Below are 17,419 nucleotides of genomic sequence, written 5' to 3' on the forward strand. Positions count from 1 at the left end.
TTCGAGCCCCGCGTCAGGCTCTGGGCTGATGGCTCGGAGCCTGGAGCCTGTTTCCGATTCTGTGTCTCCCTCTCTCTCTGCCCCTCCCCCGTTCATGCTCTGTCTCTCTCTGTCCCAAAAATAAATAAAAAACATTAAAAAAAAAAATTAAAAAAAAAAAAGAATAGGATAGAGGAAAGAGTTTTATTATGTTCTGGTCTTCAACTTCTCATCACTCTGGGACATCACCTGCAGCAATAGGCCCCCTGCTGGTACCAGTGTCCACAGAACACTCTCAGGGCAGCACAAAAGCCCTAAAGGAGTAAGGAGTTCATGAAAACAAATAAGTATGCACTAAGCAGCCAAACTGGGCATTCACTCCTGCCCTTCCTTCTTCTCCAACACCACAAGACTGGCAGGTTATAACACGGGGGTGGGGTGGGATGAGGGGCAGTGACCAGGTATAAGTTGTCCGGGTAGAGTAGCAGCACAAGAAAGTATCTAGGATACTCCAAGGTGACTAGATCTTTACCCTGGGGCTCACTCCCTCCATTCTCCTTAAATTCACCAGGATCCACAAAGCCATGACTTGGTCTTTGGCTACTCCCCAAAAGACATTAGAGACTATTTACTCCAAAAACAGGAACTCCTCGGCCAAGACAATTAGACATCTCAGGAATACAACCATTCCAAAGGAAGGTCAACAAACTGAACAAAGTATACAATAAACCAGAGTGATTAGGAAATGCTGATGAAAAATTCCAAATAAGCTTGAAAACATATATTGATGGGCATAAATAAAAATTATTAGCAATACAGAAAGAAACAAGAAATAATATAAAAGAACCCAGGGGAATACTATTTATGAAAAATGCAATAGCTGAAATAAATAACTCTATGTGCAATAATTGAAATGAATAACAGTTAATTAGTAAGATGGACATTAGTAAGTAAGAGGATCTGACTAGGAATCTCCCCCAAAGGATGCAGTAAAGAATAAAGAGATAGAAAATAGAAAAGAAAAACTGAGATACAGAGGTAGAAGTGCCAATGTTAGACAACAGGAATCCCAGAAGGAGACCAAAAACGTATAATGGGGACGAGGAAATACTTGAAGAAATATATTTTTTTAATTCTCCAGAATTAAAGAAAGATAAGAGACCTCAGATAAGAAAAGTTAAATATTAACAAATAAATACCCCACACTAAAATCCGTATTGATGTTGACAAGATTGGGACAAGATCAACATGATAATCAAACAAGCTAAAGATTTTTTCTTTTATTGGTGCTCTGTGAAGGGGCAGGGAGGATAAAGATTGGGATAATTAAGAACACAATATGGGTAAATAAACATGAGTATGGGTCTCTAAATGTATGAAATAGTCATAATATAACATTATAATAAAGTGGTTGTGGTCACCAATTAATAACAGAGAATCTCATATTAGATTTAAAAAAATAAAGCCCCACAATGTGACACACACAAGACAAAAAGAAAACAAAAGTTTGGAAATGGGTGGGAAAAGTTATGCTAGGGAAATATAAACCCAGAGAAATGTGGGGTCATCTCTTAATATCGGACTAAATAGAATTCAAAAGAAAAAAATCATAAAGAACAGAAAGAAAGTTATGTACTAATAAAAGAAATAATTGCACAAGAAGATTATAACCATCATAAACTCATATGTACCCTAAAATACAGCTTCAAAATACATCAATACTGAAAGGACTTCAGGAAGAAATAGGCAATTTACCAGTTGTAGTTGATGATTTTAACACACCTGCTTCAGAATCTGATAGGTGAAGCAAATATTACAAGTGTTACAAAAATATCTGGAAAATATAACTACCCAAACTCAACCTATTGAAAACATATTAGCTATGCTCAAAAAACAGGAAACCTGCATTCTTTTTGAGTATAGACAGAATGTTTACAAAAATAGCCATCTTTAAGATCATAAAGAAAATCTGTATTCATTCCAAATGATTAATACCATTCAGAAGATCTCAGACCATAAAGCAATATAATTAGAAATTAATAACAAAGTTATAGGTTGAGCAGTCTGATGTTGGAAATAATAAATATTTTACTATAACGTCTTAAAAATTATAGAATGGTGACTGACTTATATTAGTATCATATTACTTTTAAATTTATGAGACATACCTAAAGCAGTTCTTTGAAGGACACTTAGACTTTTTTTTTTTTTCCAACCTAAATTAGTTATTTAAGCCACCTCCTTCCTTGAGCAAAGGGATGGAAGATCAGTACATTGGTCATCATTTGATACAAGTAAGGAAGGTGAGCATAAGGTCCCATATACTTTTCTAGCCCGTGTGCAGAGTCATGGTCCAAACCAGTGCTGTGGTCCCCACTGGGTAATGGGAAGGACACTTAAACTTTAGACACATTTATCCAAGAAGAAATAAGAGGGTGAGCTACAGAATGAAAGCAAAACAACATAAGAAGGAAAATGTTATGTGAGAAAGTCCCTTGAGGCAATGGTATTTTTCCATGTACTCTATCAGGCAAGATATCTCAGAATTCATGCCCCACAAAGGTTTATAGACCAAATTAAGATTGCTCAAATCATGCAGTTTTTTTTAATCAACTGAAAACACTCAATGAAAAATTTAGAGAAGAAGATCTTAGAATAGAGTACAGCAAAATAGACTAACCATACTACCTGAATCCTTAGTGTTTGCATTTCTTCTCTGGGCCATATATTCCCATAGATATGAAGACCAGAGTTGAGGTTTGAGCAGTGAGGCACAGAAGAGGAAAGATGCCTAGAGCCAACATATGGTACTTGATCTACCAGACAGATGCAAGACTAAGTACTCATGGCTACAATTGTAGCTTGCCAATTACCATAATTAACAGCTATGGGTTTTATCTTCATTTCTTGGGCAGAGGACAACAGGAACTACAATAGATGTCACCATTGATGGCATATTTAATCTCATGACCACTGAATGTCTTAGAAGCCTAATGTATATGTACAGTATCACTAATACTGAGGTTTGTATGCCTTGGTATCTTTAGTGATCTTAAATACTTGGTGCCTTGTCGTCCCTCCATATCTTATAGTCTATGTTAAACACACATATTCTCCATTCAAATTATTCTACATCTAATATAGCTCACAGGTTACTAATCTACTTATTATTCATACTTCTCATTTACTTTCTTTGTCTTCTATAGCAGAATTAAATGTTCTAAATAACTCATCACACATGTACTTCAAGGGATATAGGTTTCAGAGCAGAAGTCAATAAAAAAAAAAAGAACAAAAAAGAGAAGGACAACAAACCCAAATATTTAGTTCTTCAAAAAAATTATTAAGGAAAAAGGCCTCTAATGAGACTGATCAAGAAAAAAAGAGGATAGGATGCTTTTACTGTAAAAATACATAATAGGGTTGCCTGGGTGGCTCGGTTGATTAACTGTCCAACTTTGGCTCAGGTCATGATCTCAGGGTTCATGAGTTTGAGCCCTAAATCAGGCTCTGCACTAACAGCTCAGAGCCTGGAGCCTGCTTCAGATTCTGTGTCTCCCTCTCTCTCTGCCCCTCCCCTCCTTATACTCTGTCTCTCTTTCTCTCTCTCAAATATAAATATTTAAAAAAAAATTTAAATACATAATAAAATGATGAATAATTAGGACACCACAGAGATTATAAAAGCAGTAAGAGCATTAAAATTTCTGTATGCTATACAACCATATGCTAATACATTTGAAAACTTAGATGAAACTAAATATCTAGAAAATATATATATATAAATGGGAGAAATTGGACACAAAAAACAGAAAACTTCAATAAACTAGTCAAACACCAGTCTTAGATGGTTTTATGGATAAGTCCCATCAAATTTGTTGAGGAATTGTTAATTTCTGCCACAAAATATTTTCCAGATATACAAGATTTTCCAGAATATATAACAAAGGTGATACCACAAATCAGGGGAAAATAATGATTTGTTTAATAGATGGTATTGGAAAAACTGGATCACAACATAGAGAAAAATAAAATTGGATCACTTCTTAAGAGTCCAGGGATATTAAATTTCTAACGATATAAGGTAAATATATGCATTTATAAGGCACCTGGGTGGCTCAGTCAGTTAAGCATCTGACTCTTAATTTTGGCTCAGGTTATGATCTCACGGTTCATAGGATTGAGCCCTGTGTTAGGCTCTGTGCTAACAAGATGGAGCCTGCTTGGAACTCTCGCTGTCCCTCACTCTCTGCCCCTCTCCCACCCTTGCAGGCACACATGTGCTCCCATACTCTCTCTCTCAAAATAAATAAACTTAAAAATACATATGCATATATACGTATGCATATATATGTATGCAAAAAGAATATGTAAACAAATAGCTTGATGGCAGGGAAATATTTCTTAAACAAATAGCATAAACCAAAAGGCAAAAAAAAAAAAAAAGAATTTGTTTACTTTAAAGTAAAGATACCTAATCAACAAGAAACAGTGTTCCTTATTAAATAGATATCTTTAATTGGCAAATGATAGGAAGCAAGATAACATTGATTTAATAACAATAACTAGACCATAAAAAGAACTTTCACAAATCAACAAGAAAAATATTGGCATGGGATAAGCACAAGCAGGTTACAGAAGAGGTCATCCAAAAAGTTAAAAAGTATATGCAGATATGCACAAAATCCTTAGTTAGCAGAAAAGTGCTCACTAAAACAATAATGCCACTATTAGATATGGGAACATGACTATTTCCAGGGGGAACCACCAAGGTCTGTACCTCATCTTGTGAGAGAAGGGAAACAAAGTGGGCATTATTTTTTACTGATTCAAAAGTTTCACAGATGAGGGGTGCCTGGATGGATCAGTCAGTTGAGCGTCCAACTCTTGATTTTGGCTTAAGTCATGATTCCTGGGTTGTGGGATCCAGCCCTGCATCAGGCTCTGTACTGAGCATGGAGCCTGCTTAAAATTCTCTCTCTTTCTCCCGCTGCCTCTCTCCCCTGCTTCCACTCTCTGTCTCTAAAATAAGAATAGGATAGGATAGGATAGGATAGGATGATAGAATAATAATAAGTAAATAAATAAATAAAATTTTAGAGGCAGAGCCAAGATGGCAGAACAGCATAGAAGTTTTTTTGTGTGTCTCGTGTCCATGAAATACAGCCAGACCAACACTAAACCATCTTACACACCTAGAAAACTGATCTGAGGATTAACACAACAATCAGCACAACCTGAACCACAGAATTCAGCAGGTACGTGGCACGGAGAGGTGAACTTGGGGAGAGAGAAGCCGGTGGCAGGCAGGGAGCCACTTTTGCAGGTGGAGAGAGGACAGAGACTGGGGGTGATGGGGAAGAATACAGGAAAAGCACCCCTCCCCAATAGCAGCTGGAGAGAAAGTAGAAAATTGGAAACAGCCGCAGGGACTAAACTAAAAAGGGAGAAAGGAGAAAGGAGAGGGTTTAAATTCCATTAAGACTGTAAACAAGGGGAGCTTAAAGTCTGCAACTCCGCAGCTCCATACCTGGCAGTGCTCTGGTGGGAAGGGCGAATCCCCAGGAACAGAGTGGGATCCGAGAGGTTCTCAGTCCACACGGGGAAAAGCGGTTCCACTGATGGAAGGACATTTGGTGGAGACTGTCCCAGCAGACCCCAGAAAATGGCCACATTCGCTGGTGCTGGAACAAGGTCATTAAGGGTGAAGCCTGGTGCCAGATGTGTGTTGTGATTTTCCATAATCCCTGAAAAGCTGCTGCTACACTATCTCGCGAACTTTTTCTGTGGTGGGCTGGCACCTGGCGGCAGTCTTTAGGCACCAGCAGCAGCAGGGTCCCGCAAACATTCCTGGGTGCAGCCGACATTCGGCCATTGCTTGGAGAGACCCTCCCACAGAGGGGCTGAATGGGTCAAAGCTGCAGTCCTTCAGAAGTAAGGGGCTGGGGAAAACAGCCACATCGGAGACAAAACTCGGGAGAGAGGTACTGCCTGGGGCTTGGTCACGAACAGTGAAGAAATGGGGAGTGGACAAAAGCTGAAGACAGAGGATGGGTGTGCGATTGCTGATCTGGGAGAACAGAATTCAGATACTGGAGCCTGGGTAGCTGGGTGACGCCATTTTTTTTTACCACTCCTGCACATGCTCATAGGTACTACGAGCACCTGCAACAATCCACCACAGTAGACTAGCAGCGCCATCTGGTGGAGAATGGAGCCATTATACTGAGCCCCGCCCAAATAGGCCAACCTCTCTCTTCAAGAACACAAGTCTCACCACCTACTTAGTTTATGGACTATAAAGCGCTACATAATCTGACTTCTAGGGAAAAACGAAGTAATTTCAGTCCTATTTCAATCTGTTAGCAGATCCATCTATTCAATTTTCTATTTTTGTTTTTTTTACACTACTTTTCTTTTTCTTGAATACAGAAAGAGAAAAAATTCATTTTTATTTTCAATTTTTATTAAAAATATTTTTAATTTTTTTACTATATTTTTTACTTTTGTGTAAATTTTTTTCAAATTCTATCTTACTTCCATCATTTTATTTTAGTCTACTTCGGTGTATTCACCTTTTCAAATTTTCAAACGACTTCCTTTTTTTTTTCTTTTTCTTCTTCTCTTTTTCATTTCTTCTCTTTTTCTTGAATTCATGCAGAGAGAGGAAAACTTCATTTTTACTTTCAATTTCTATTAAAAATATTTTTCTTAATTTGTTTTACTATATTTGTTGCTTTTATGTAAATTTTTTAAATTCTATTTTACTCCCATCATTGTATTTTAGTCTACTACAGTGTATTCACTTTTTCAATTTTTCAAACGATTTCTTTTTTCTTTTTTTCATTTCTTTTCTTGAATACAGAAAGAAAAAAATTCATTTTCCTTTTTAATTTTTATTAAAAATATTTTTCTTTAATATTTTTATACTATATTCTTTACTTTTGTGTAAATTTTTTCAAATTCTGTTTCATTCCCATCATCTCATTTTAGTCTACTTCAGTATTCATTTTTCAAATTCTCAATTTCCTTCCCCCCCCCCCACCCCGCCTTTTTTTCTCTAATCTGTCAAACCACTTTCAACACCCAGACCAAAACACACCTAGGATCTAGCCACTCTGGAACACAGTATGGAGGTTTCTCAAAAAACTAAAAATTGAACTACCCTACAACCCAGCAATTTCACTACTTGGCATTTATCCAAGGGATACAGGTGTGCTGTTTCAAAGGGACACATGCACCCCCATGTTTATAGCAGCACTATCAACAATAGCCAAAGTATGGAAAGAGCCCAAATGTCCATCGATGGATGAATGGATAAAGAAGATGTGGTGTATATAATCAAAAAGGATGAAATCTTGCCATTTGCAACTACATGGATGGAACCGGAGGGTATTATGCTAAGTGAAATTAGTCAGTCAGAGAAAGACAAAAATCATATGACTTCACTCATATGAGGACTTTAAGAGACAAAACAGGTGAACATAAGGGAAGGGAAACAAAAATAATATAAAAACAGGGAGGGGGACAAAACAGAAGAGACTCATGAATATGGAGAGCAAACTGAGGGTTACTGGAGGGGTTGTGGGAGGCGGGATGGCCTAATTGGATAAGGGACACTAAGGAATCTTCTTCTGAAATCATTGTTGCACTATATGCTAACTAATTTGGATGTAAATTAAAAAAAATAAAAATAAAACAAGTAAAGAAAAATTTTTTTAGGGGCACCTGGGTGGCTCAGTCAGTTAAATGTCCACCTTTGGCTCAGGTCATGATCTCGCGGTCCGTGAGCTTGAGCCCCACGTCAGGCTCTGTGCTGACAGCTCGGAGCCTGAAGCCTGTTTCAGATTGTGTGTCTCCCTCTCTCTGACCTTCCCCCATTCATGCTCTGTCTCTCTCTGTCTCAAAAATAAATAAACGTTAAAAAAAATTATGAAAAAAAATTTTTAAAAACAAGTTTCACAGATGATATATATTTTATGACTGTACAGGTATCCATATTCAGGGGAAAGCAATCCCCCTCCAGTTCATTGGGAGACTAGAAAGAATAGAGAAAAAAAATTCTGAAAGACTAGAAAAAAAGCAAACCAATGTTTGGAACTTAGTGACTAGAAAAATACATAAAGAAGCGGTAACTCTCGACCTGATTTATATGACAACTATGTGGTCAAGGAGGGTGAAACTAAAGCACTTAGTCAGCAATGACAACCAAAAACCCTACCAATAAAAAACTCAATTAATAACAAGAAATAACCCCTGGACTTAGTATATGCTAAAATAGTTGAATCAGAGAAAATACGTTGTGCGTTTAAAAAGTGAATAAATCTCCATTCTAGAACAGTGAGTATGTTGATGTACTGATAAGTCAATCATCACCTCTCCATTCACACCACCATCTAAGAGAATCTGTTTTCCACCCATGCTTTGGCAGCTATGTTTAGGCCAGATGATCTCACTGTCTGCCACAGCACATTGGACTATAAGCAGACACCTAACCTAAGCTGAACTAGTAAAATTCTCTCTGTCTCAGGAATCCTAACTAAGAGACATAAACACTATTAATTACATGGTGATGGACTTTGGAGATAAAAGTCCACAAAATCCTGATTTGGTAGACATTTTTAGCCATAAATACAATGATAAATAATGAGAATCTGGAGAACAAAATAGACAGACTGAGGGAATAGAGACAAAGAGCTATGATGAGAGTGAGAGAGTAACAGAGAAAGAGAAAGAGAGAGAGAGAGAGAGAGAGAGGAGATGAGGGGAGAGAGAGGGAGAGTGAGAGAAATGGAAAAAATAGCTGCCTGATTGCTTTCTATCTCTGAAGAGACCTGGCTGTATTTCCAACAATTGGATTCTATAATATTGCCATGTATTCTTACAATTAATCGCTCTTTTCTTGAAATAGTTTCAGTGGATTCCTGTCCAAATATCACAATGTGCCCTGACTAAGATAATTGGCTTCTTAGAACATATGTCTAAGCCCTGAACAAAAACTTGCCAAGGCTAATTAAATGCACCAGACATACTCTTCTTACTCCTATAGGAATGAATAGTAATGTCATAAAAAAAATGTTCCCTGTCAGAGGGTTTTAGGTAAGAAGTGGAGGGTCATGGAAGCACAGATGGTTTCATCTCTTCTTCCAAATGATGGTAGTAGCTTTGTCAGGGAAAGAAGATAAAATGAAAGGAGTCCAAGCTGAGGATATGAGTGAAAAATAGAATTTGGTTTTCTGAATTTTATTACAATAGTACATTGAGTCTCTGCTGAGGAGCTGCCAGCTCTACCTAAAGGCTAAGAGGATTCTACTGGGCAGAAAACTTACTGGTAAAATTCAAAAAAAAAATGTTTTTGGAACTAAAAAATGAGGACGAAAGGAGTAATAGTGCCCAGATACTGCTCCACAACTTTCTCTGGAGGGCCCCAGCATGCCAGATAAAGCAAACCGAAGAAGAATAGGGTATGTTTCATGGAAAAGTATCTGGGAAGAAAGTCAGAAATAATTCTTCTATCCTACAAATCTATGTGACAATGTGAAGTGTGGTAGTAACAAAGTGAATCAGAAACATTAACACAAATAGATGAGTACTGTCACATGAATGTTACAGAAAGTTGGAGAGTCAACAGCAATAGAAAGATGTGATGTCATGTGTGTATGTCTGCATGTATGTGTATAATGTGTATAATGATGTCAAACACATAAGTTTTATTATATACATATATTTTTTAACTCAACTATCAAACAAGTGAAAGACCAGAATACTATATTGAGAATATATGGAAAAATCATTGATATGCCTATAAAACCAACAGTGGACCTAATGAGGAAGGGGAAAAGAGCATCAAAAGAAATCAGCATGGTATTCATGAAGCTCTCTAAGTAAGATACAGAACATTATGTATCTCGTGAAATGTGCACAGCTGGAATTCCTAGTTCTATTAGTGGTTCGTTAGGTAGTTCAGATTCTTTCAGAAACCAACCAAGAACTTCGATAAAATATTAAAATCATCTTATTAAAAACAAAAAATGAAAACAAGAAAAAAACCAAGGCACAAAATCAAAAGTGGATGGAAAATAATAATCCAGAATCATGAGTGCTCCCAGAAGTCACTCACATATTGAGGGCATTTGTTGATGTGAACCTTAATTTTGACAGATAAGGAAGACAGACAACTTAAAACAGAAATCCCCAATAAGCTATCATCCCCAAAATCCTGTCAGGATTCAGAAAGAGGGTAAATTAAAGTGAAATAATTTATGGAATTACATTCCATCCCACTCTTCAAGATAAACTAGGGAATTTCAACTCTTGAACTTAGTTTAAGTTCTTCAGAAATACTTGTGCTGTCCACTGGTGCTTTAGCAAAAGAAAACCTAAATGTCCTGGCAAACTCAAGTGTTCTATTTTTAAAAAATGTAAGTGTAAGCTTTGCCAATAGTAAAAAAAGTGTATGTAAAGTGTAAAAAAAAAAGTGTATATAGATATATATGTGTGTGTGTGTATATATATATATATATATATATATATATATATATATATATATATCCTGTGCAGCACACAGTCAAAAATGACTAGGCACGTAGGAACAAGGCTACATGAAAAGAGCAGGAAAAAAAATAGACTTGCAAACACATTAGATATTTAAATTGTTGTGTGTGTGGGCTATGAAATAATTCTGCTATGTTAAACATACAAAAAAGACAAGATACCTGCAAACGATAAAAAAAAGTTTAAGTAGTATGCTAAAAGAATCAAATACAATTTCTGCAATGAAAAATATAATAATATTTGGGAGACAGTATATGAGTTTAATGGACAATAATAAGACAGAAGTATAGAGGATTCATGGACTAAAAGAAAAGTGAGAATACAAGGAGCCAAGATGGCAGAACAGCATAGTAGCTTTATGTGTGTCTCGCATCCATGAAATACAGCCAGACCAACGCTAAACCATCCGACACACCTAGAAAACCGATTGAAAGATTAACACAACAATCTGCACAACCTGAACCACAGAATTCAGCAGGTATGCGACACAAAGAGCTGAACTTGGGGAGCAAGAAGCCCCGGAAGGTAGGGAAACACTTTTGCGGGCAGAGAGAGGACGGAGACTAGGGACGGGGGGAGCATACGGGAAAAGCACCCCTCCCCAAAAGCAGCTGGAGAGAAAGTGGAAAATTGGAAATACCCACAAGGACTAAACTAAAAAGGGAGAAAGGAGAAAGGAGAGGGTTTAAATTCCATTAAGACTGTAAACAAGAGGAATGCAAAGGCTGCAACTCTGCAGCTCGATACCTGGCAGAGCTCTGGTGGGAAAGGTGAATCCCCAGGAACAGAGTGGGGTCCGGGAGGTTCTCAGGCCACATGGGGAAAAGCGGTTTCACTGCTGGAAAGACATTTGGTAGAGACTGTTGAAGACACCTGGCCCCAGCAGACCCCGGAAGGCAGCCACATTCGTTGGTGCTGGGGCAAGGTTGTTGAGGGTGAAGCCTGGTGCCAGATGTGTGTTGTGATTTTCCATGGTCCCTGAAACACTGAGGCTACACTGGCTCTCAATCTTTTTTTGAGGCGGGCTGGCACCTGGCTGCAGTCCCGAGGCGCTGGCAACAGCAGGGTCCAGTGGGCGTTCCTGGGTGCAGGCGACATTCGGCCATTGCTCATTTGGCCATTTCTCGGTGAGAGCCTCCTGCAGAGGGGCAGAACGGGTCAAAGCCGCAGTCCTTCGGAAGTAAGGGGCCAGGGAAAACAGCTGCATCTGAGACAAAACTTGGGAGAGAGGTATTGCCTGGGGCCTGGTCACGGAGAGTGGAAAAGCGAGGAGTGGTCGAGAGCTGAAGACGGAGGACCGGTGCGTGACTGCTGATCAGGAGAACAGACTGGGTGGCTGGGTGACGCCATTTTTTACCGCTCCCACGCATGCGCATGCGCACCGACCAGCACTACAACAATCCACCCCAGTAGGCTAGCAGCGCCATCTAGTGGAGAGCAGAGCTGTAACACCGAGCCCTGCCCAACTGGGCCAACTTCACACTTCAAGAACACAAACCTCACCACCGGCTTAATTTATGGACTGTAAAGAGCTACGTGGACTGACCTCTAGGGGAAAACGAAGCAATTTCAGTCCTACTTCAATCTGTTACCAGGTTTGTCTATGCAATTTTTTTCTCTCTCTCTTTTTCCTTTTCTCTTTTACACTTTTTTCTTTTTCTTGAATACAGAAAGAGAAAAAACTCATTTTTATTTTCAATTTTTATTAAAAATATGTCTTTGATTTTTATTACTATATTTTTTGAGTGTGTAAATTTTTTTCAAATCCTACTTCCACCACTTTATTTTAGTCTACTTCTGTGTACTCACCTTTTCAAATTTTCAATTTCCTTTTTTTATTTCTTTTTCTTTTTTTCTTTTTCATTTCTTTTCTTTTTCTTGAATGCAGAAAGAGAAAAACTTCATTTTTACTTTCAATTTCTTTTAACAATATTTTTATTTAATTTTTATTACTATATTTTTTGCTTTTATGTAAATTTTTTCAATTTCTTAGTCCCATCATTTTATTTCAGTCTACTACAGTGTATTCACTTTTTCAAATTTCAAACGATTTCTTTTTGTCTTTTCTTTTCTTTTATCTTTTTTCTCTTTTTTGTTTTTCTTTTTTCTTAAATACAGAAAACGAAAAAATTCCTATTTCTTTTTAATTTTTATTAAAAATATCTTTCTATAAATTTTTCTACTATATTCTCTACTTTTGTGTATTTTGGTCTACTTTAGTGTATTCATTTTTTCAAATTCTCAAACTATTTCCTTTTTTTCTCTGTCTCTCCCCCCCCTTTTCTTGTTGTTTTGTTTTTTTGTTTGTTTTTGTTTGTTTCTCTAATCTGTCAAACCACTTTCTACACCCAGACCAAAACATACCTAGGATCTAGATCATCTATTTGATTTGTGTGTCTGTGTGTGTGTTTTTAATTTTTAATTTTAATATTTTGTTAATTTTAATTTTTTTAATTTCAATTTTTCTACCTCATTAATTCCTTTTCTCCCTTCAAAATAACAAAATGAAGGAATTCACCCCAAAAGAAAGAGCACAAAGAAACAACAGCCAGGGATTTAACCAACACAGACACAAGCAAGATGTCTGAACCAGAATTTAGAATCACAATAATAAGAATACTAGCTGAAGTCGAAAATAGATTAGAATCCCTTTCTGCAGAGATAAAAGAAGCAAAAAATAGCCAGAATGAAATTAAAAATGCTATATCTGAGCTGCAATTACGGATGGATGCAGCAGCAGCAAGGATGGACGAGGCAGAACAGAGAATCAGCGATATAGAGGACAAACTTATAGAGAATAACGAAACAGAAAACAAGAGAGAGATTAAGGCAAAAGAGCATGATTTAAGAAATAGAGAAATCAGTGACTCATTAAAAAGAAACAACATCAGAATCATAGGGGTCCCAGAAGAGGAAGAGAGATTTATGGGTAGAAGGGTTATGTGAGCAAGTCATAGCGGAAAACTTTCCTAACCTGGGGAAAGACACAGACATCAAAATCCAGGAAGAACAGAGGACCCCCATTAGATTCCACAAAAACCAACCATCAACAAGGCATATCATAGTCAAATTCACAAAACACTCAGGCAAGGAGAGAATCATGAAAGTAGCAAGGGAAAAAAAAGTCCCTAACCTACAAGGGAAAACAGATCAGGTTTGCAGCAGACCTATCCACAGAAACTTGGCAGGCCAGAAAAGAGTGGCAGGATATATTCAATGTGTGAATCAGAAAAATATGCAGCCAAGAATTCTTTATCCAGCAAGGCTGTCATTCAAAATAGAAGGAGAGATAAAAAGTTTCCCAGATAAACAAAAATTAAAGGAGTTTGTGACGACTAAATCAGCCCTGCAAGAAATTTTAAGGGGGACTCTCTGAGGGGAGAAAAGATGGAAAAAAATATATATATATATATATATCAAAATATTTATCAAAGTATCAAGATATATATAAATAAATGTCAAAAGAAGCAAAGATTAGAAAGGACCAGAGAACACCACCAGAAACTCCAACTCTACAAGCATCATAATGGTAATAAATTCATATCTTTCAGTACTCACTCTAAACATCAATAGACTCAATGCTCCAATCAAAAGACAAAGGGTAACAGAATGGATAAGAAAACAAGACCCATCTATATGCTGTTTACAAGAGACCCACATTAGACCTAAAGACACCTTCAGATTGAAAATAAGGGGATGGAGAACCATCTATCATTCTAATGGTCAACAAAAGAGAGCCAGAGTAGCCATACTTATATCAGACATCTAGACTTTAAAATAAAGACTGTATCAAGAGATGCAGAAGGGCATTATATCATAATCAAGGGGTCTATGCACCAAAAAGACCTCTAACAATTGTAAACATTTATGTGCCAAACGTGAAAGCACCCAAATATATAAATCAATTAATCACAAACATAAAGAAACTCATCGATAGTAATACCATAATAGTAGGAGACTTCAACACCCCACTCACAGCAATGGACAGATCATCTAATCCAAAAATCAACAAGGAAACAATGGTTTTGAATGACGCACTGGACCAAATGGACTTAACAGATATATTCAGAACATTTCATCCTAAAGCAGCAGAATATACATTCTTCTCCAGTGCACATGGAACATTCTCTAGAATAGACCATATACTGGGACACAAATCAGCCCTAAGTAAGTACAGAAAGATTGAGACCATACCGTGCATATTATCAGACCACAAGAAAAAATTTGGAAAGGTAACAAATACTTGGAGACTGAAGAAAATCCTACTAAAGAATGAGTGGGCTAACCAAGCAGTTAAAGAGGAAATTAAAAAGTATACGGAAGTCAATGAAAATGATAGCACCACAACCCAAAACCTCTGGGACACAGCAAAGGCGATCATAAGAGGAAAGTATATAGCAATCCAGGCCTTCCTAAAGAAGGAAGAAAGATCTCAGATACACAACCTAACCTTACGCCTTAAGGAGCTGGAAGAAGAACAGCAAATAAAACCAAAACCAGCAGAAGACAGGAAATAATAAAGATTAGAGCAGAAATTAATGCTATTGAAACCAAAATAAATAAATAAATAAATAAATAAAACAAACAAACAAACAAAAAAAAACACAGTAGAATAGATCAATGAAACCAGAAGCTGGTTCTTTGAAAGAATTAACAAAATTGATAAACCACTAGCCAGTTTGATCAAGAAGAAAAAGGAAAGGACCCAAATAAGTACAATCAAGAATGAAAGAGGAGAAGTCACAACCAACACAACAGAAATAAAAACAATAATAAAAGAATATTATGAACAATTCTATGCCAATAAAATGCGGAATCTGGAAGAAATGGACAAATTCCTAGAATCTGGAAGAAATGGACAAATTCCTACACTACCAAAACTGAAACAGGAAGAAATAGAAAATTTGAACAGACCCATAACCAGTAAGGAAATCGAATTAGTAAGCAAAAATCTGCCAAAAAACAAGAGTCCAGGGCCAGATAGCTTTCCAGGGGAATTCTACCAAACATTTAAGGCAGAGTTAACACCTATTCTCTTGAAACTGTTCCAAAAAATAGAACGGAAGGAAAACTTCCAAACTCTTTCTATGAAGCCAGCATTACCCTGATTTCGAAACCAGACAGAGACCCCACTAAAAAGAACTATAGACCAATTTCCCTGAAGAATGTGGATGCAAAAATCCTCAACAAGACATTAGCCAACTAGATCCAACAATACATTAAAAAAATTATTCACCACGACCAAGTGGGATTTACACCAGGGATGCAGGGCTGGTCCAATATCCGCAAAACAATTAACGTGATTCATCACATCAATAAAAGAAAGGACAAGAACCATATGCTCCTCTCAGTAGATGCAGAGAAAGCATTTGACAAAATACAGCATCCTTTCTTGATAAAAACTCTCCAGAAAGTAGGTATAGAAGGATCATACCTTGAGATGATAAAAGCCATATACAAGTGACCCAACGCTAATATCATCTTCAATGGGGAAAAACTGAGAGCTTTCCCCCTAAGGTCAGGAACAAGACAGGGATGTCCACTCTCGCCACTGTTATTCAACGTAGTATTGGAAGTCTTAGCCTCTGCAATCACATAACACAAAGCAATAAAGGCATCCAAATTGGCCAGGAGGAAGTCAAACTTTCCCTCTTCACAGATGACATGATACTCTATATGGAAAACCCAAAAGATTCCACCAAAAAACTGCTAGAACTGATTCATGAATTTAGCAAAGTTGCAGGATATAAAATCAATGCACAGAAATCGGTTGCATTCCTATACACCAACAATGAAGCAACAGAAAGAGAAATCAAGGAATCAATCCCATTTACAGTTGCACCAAAAACCATAAAATACCTAGGAATAAATCTAACCAAAGAGGTAAAAAAATCTATACGCTGAAAACTATAGAAATCTTATGAAAGAAACTGAAGAAGACACAAAGAAACGGAAAAAGATTCCACGGTCCTGGAGAGAAAGAACAAATATTGTTAAAATGCCGATACTACCCAAAGCAATCTACATATTCAACGCAATCCCTATCAAAGAAACACCAGCATTCTTCACAGGGCTAGAACAAAGAATCTTCAAATTTGTATGGAACCAGAAAAGACCCCAAATAGCCAAAGCAATCTTGAAAAAGAAAACCAAAGCAGGAGGCATCACAATCCCAGACTTCAAGCTATACTACAAAGCTGTAATCATCAAGACAGTATGGTACGGGCACAAGAACAGACACTCAAATCAATGGAATAGAACAGAGAACCCAGAAATGAACCCACATACGTACGGCCAACTAATCTTTGACAAAGCAGCAAAGAATATCCAATGGAATAAAGACAGTCTCTTCAGCAAGTGGTGCTGGGAAAACTGGACAGCAACATGCAGAAGAATGAACTTGGACCACTTTCTTACACCATACACAAAAATAAACCCAAATGGATGAAAGACCTCAATGTAAGACAGGAAGCCATCAAAATCCTCGAGAAGAAATCAGGCAAAAACCTCTTTGATCTTGCCCGCAGCAATTTCTTACTCAACACATCTCCGGAGGCAAGGGAAACAAAAGCAAAAATGAACTGCTGGGACCTCATCAACATAAAAAGCTTCTGCAGAGTGAAGGAAACAATCAGCAAAACTAAAAGGCAACTGACAGAATGGGAGAAGATATTTGCAAATGACATATCAGATAAAGGGTTAGTATCCAAAATCTATAAAGAACTTATCAAACTCAACACCCAAAAAACAAATAATCCAGTGAAGAAATGGGCAAAAGACATGAATAGACACTCCTCCAAACAAGACATCCAGATGGCCAACTATACATGAGAAAATGCTCCACATCACTCATCATCAGGGAAATACAAATCAAAACCACAATGAG

This window comes from Neofelis nebulosa, chromosome 4 (assembly GCF_028018385.1).
Source record: "Neofelis nebulosa isolate mNeoNeb1 chromosome 4, mNeoNeb1.pri, whole genome shotgun sequence".
Taxonomy (NCBI): Eukaryota; Metazoa; Chordata; class Mammalia; order Carnivora; family Felidae; genus Neofelis; species Neofelis nebulosa.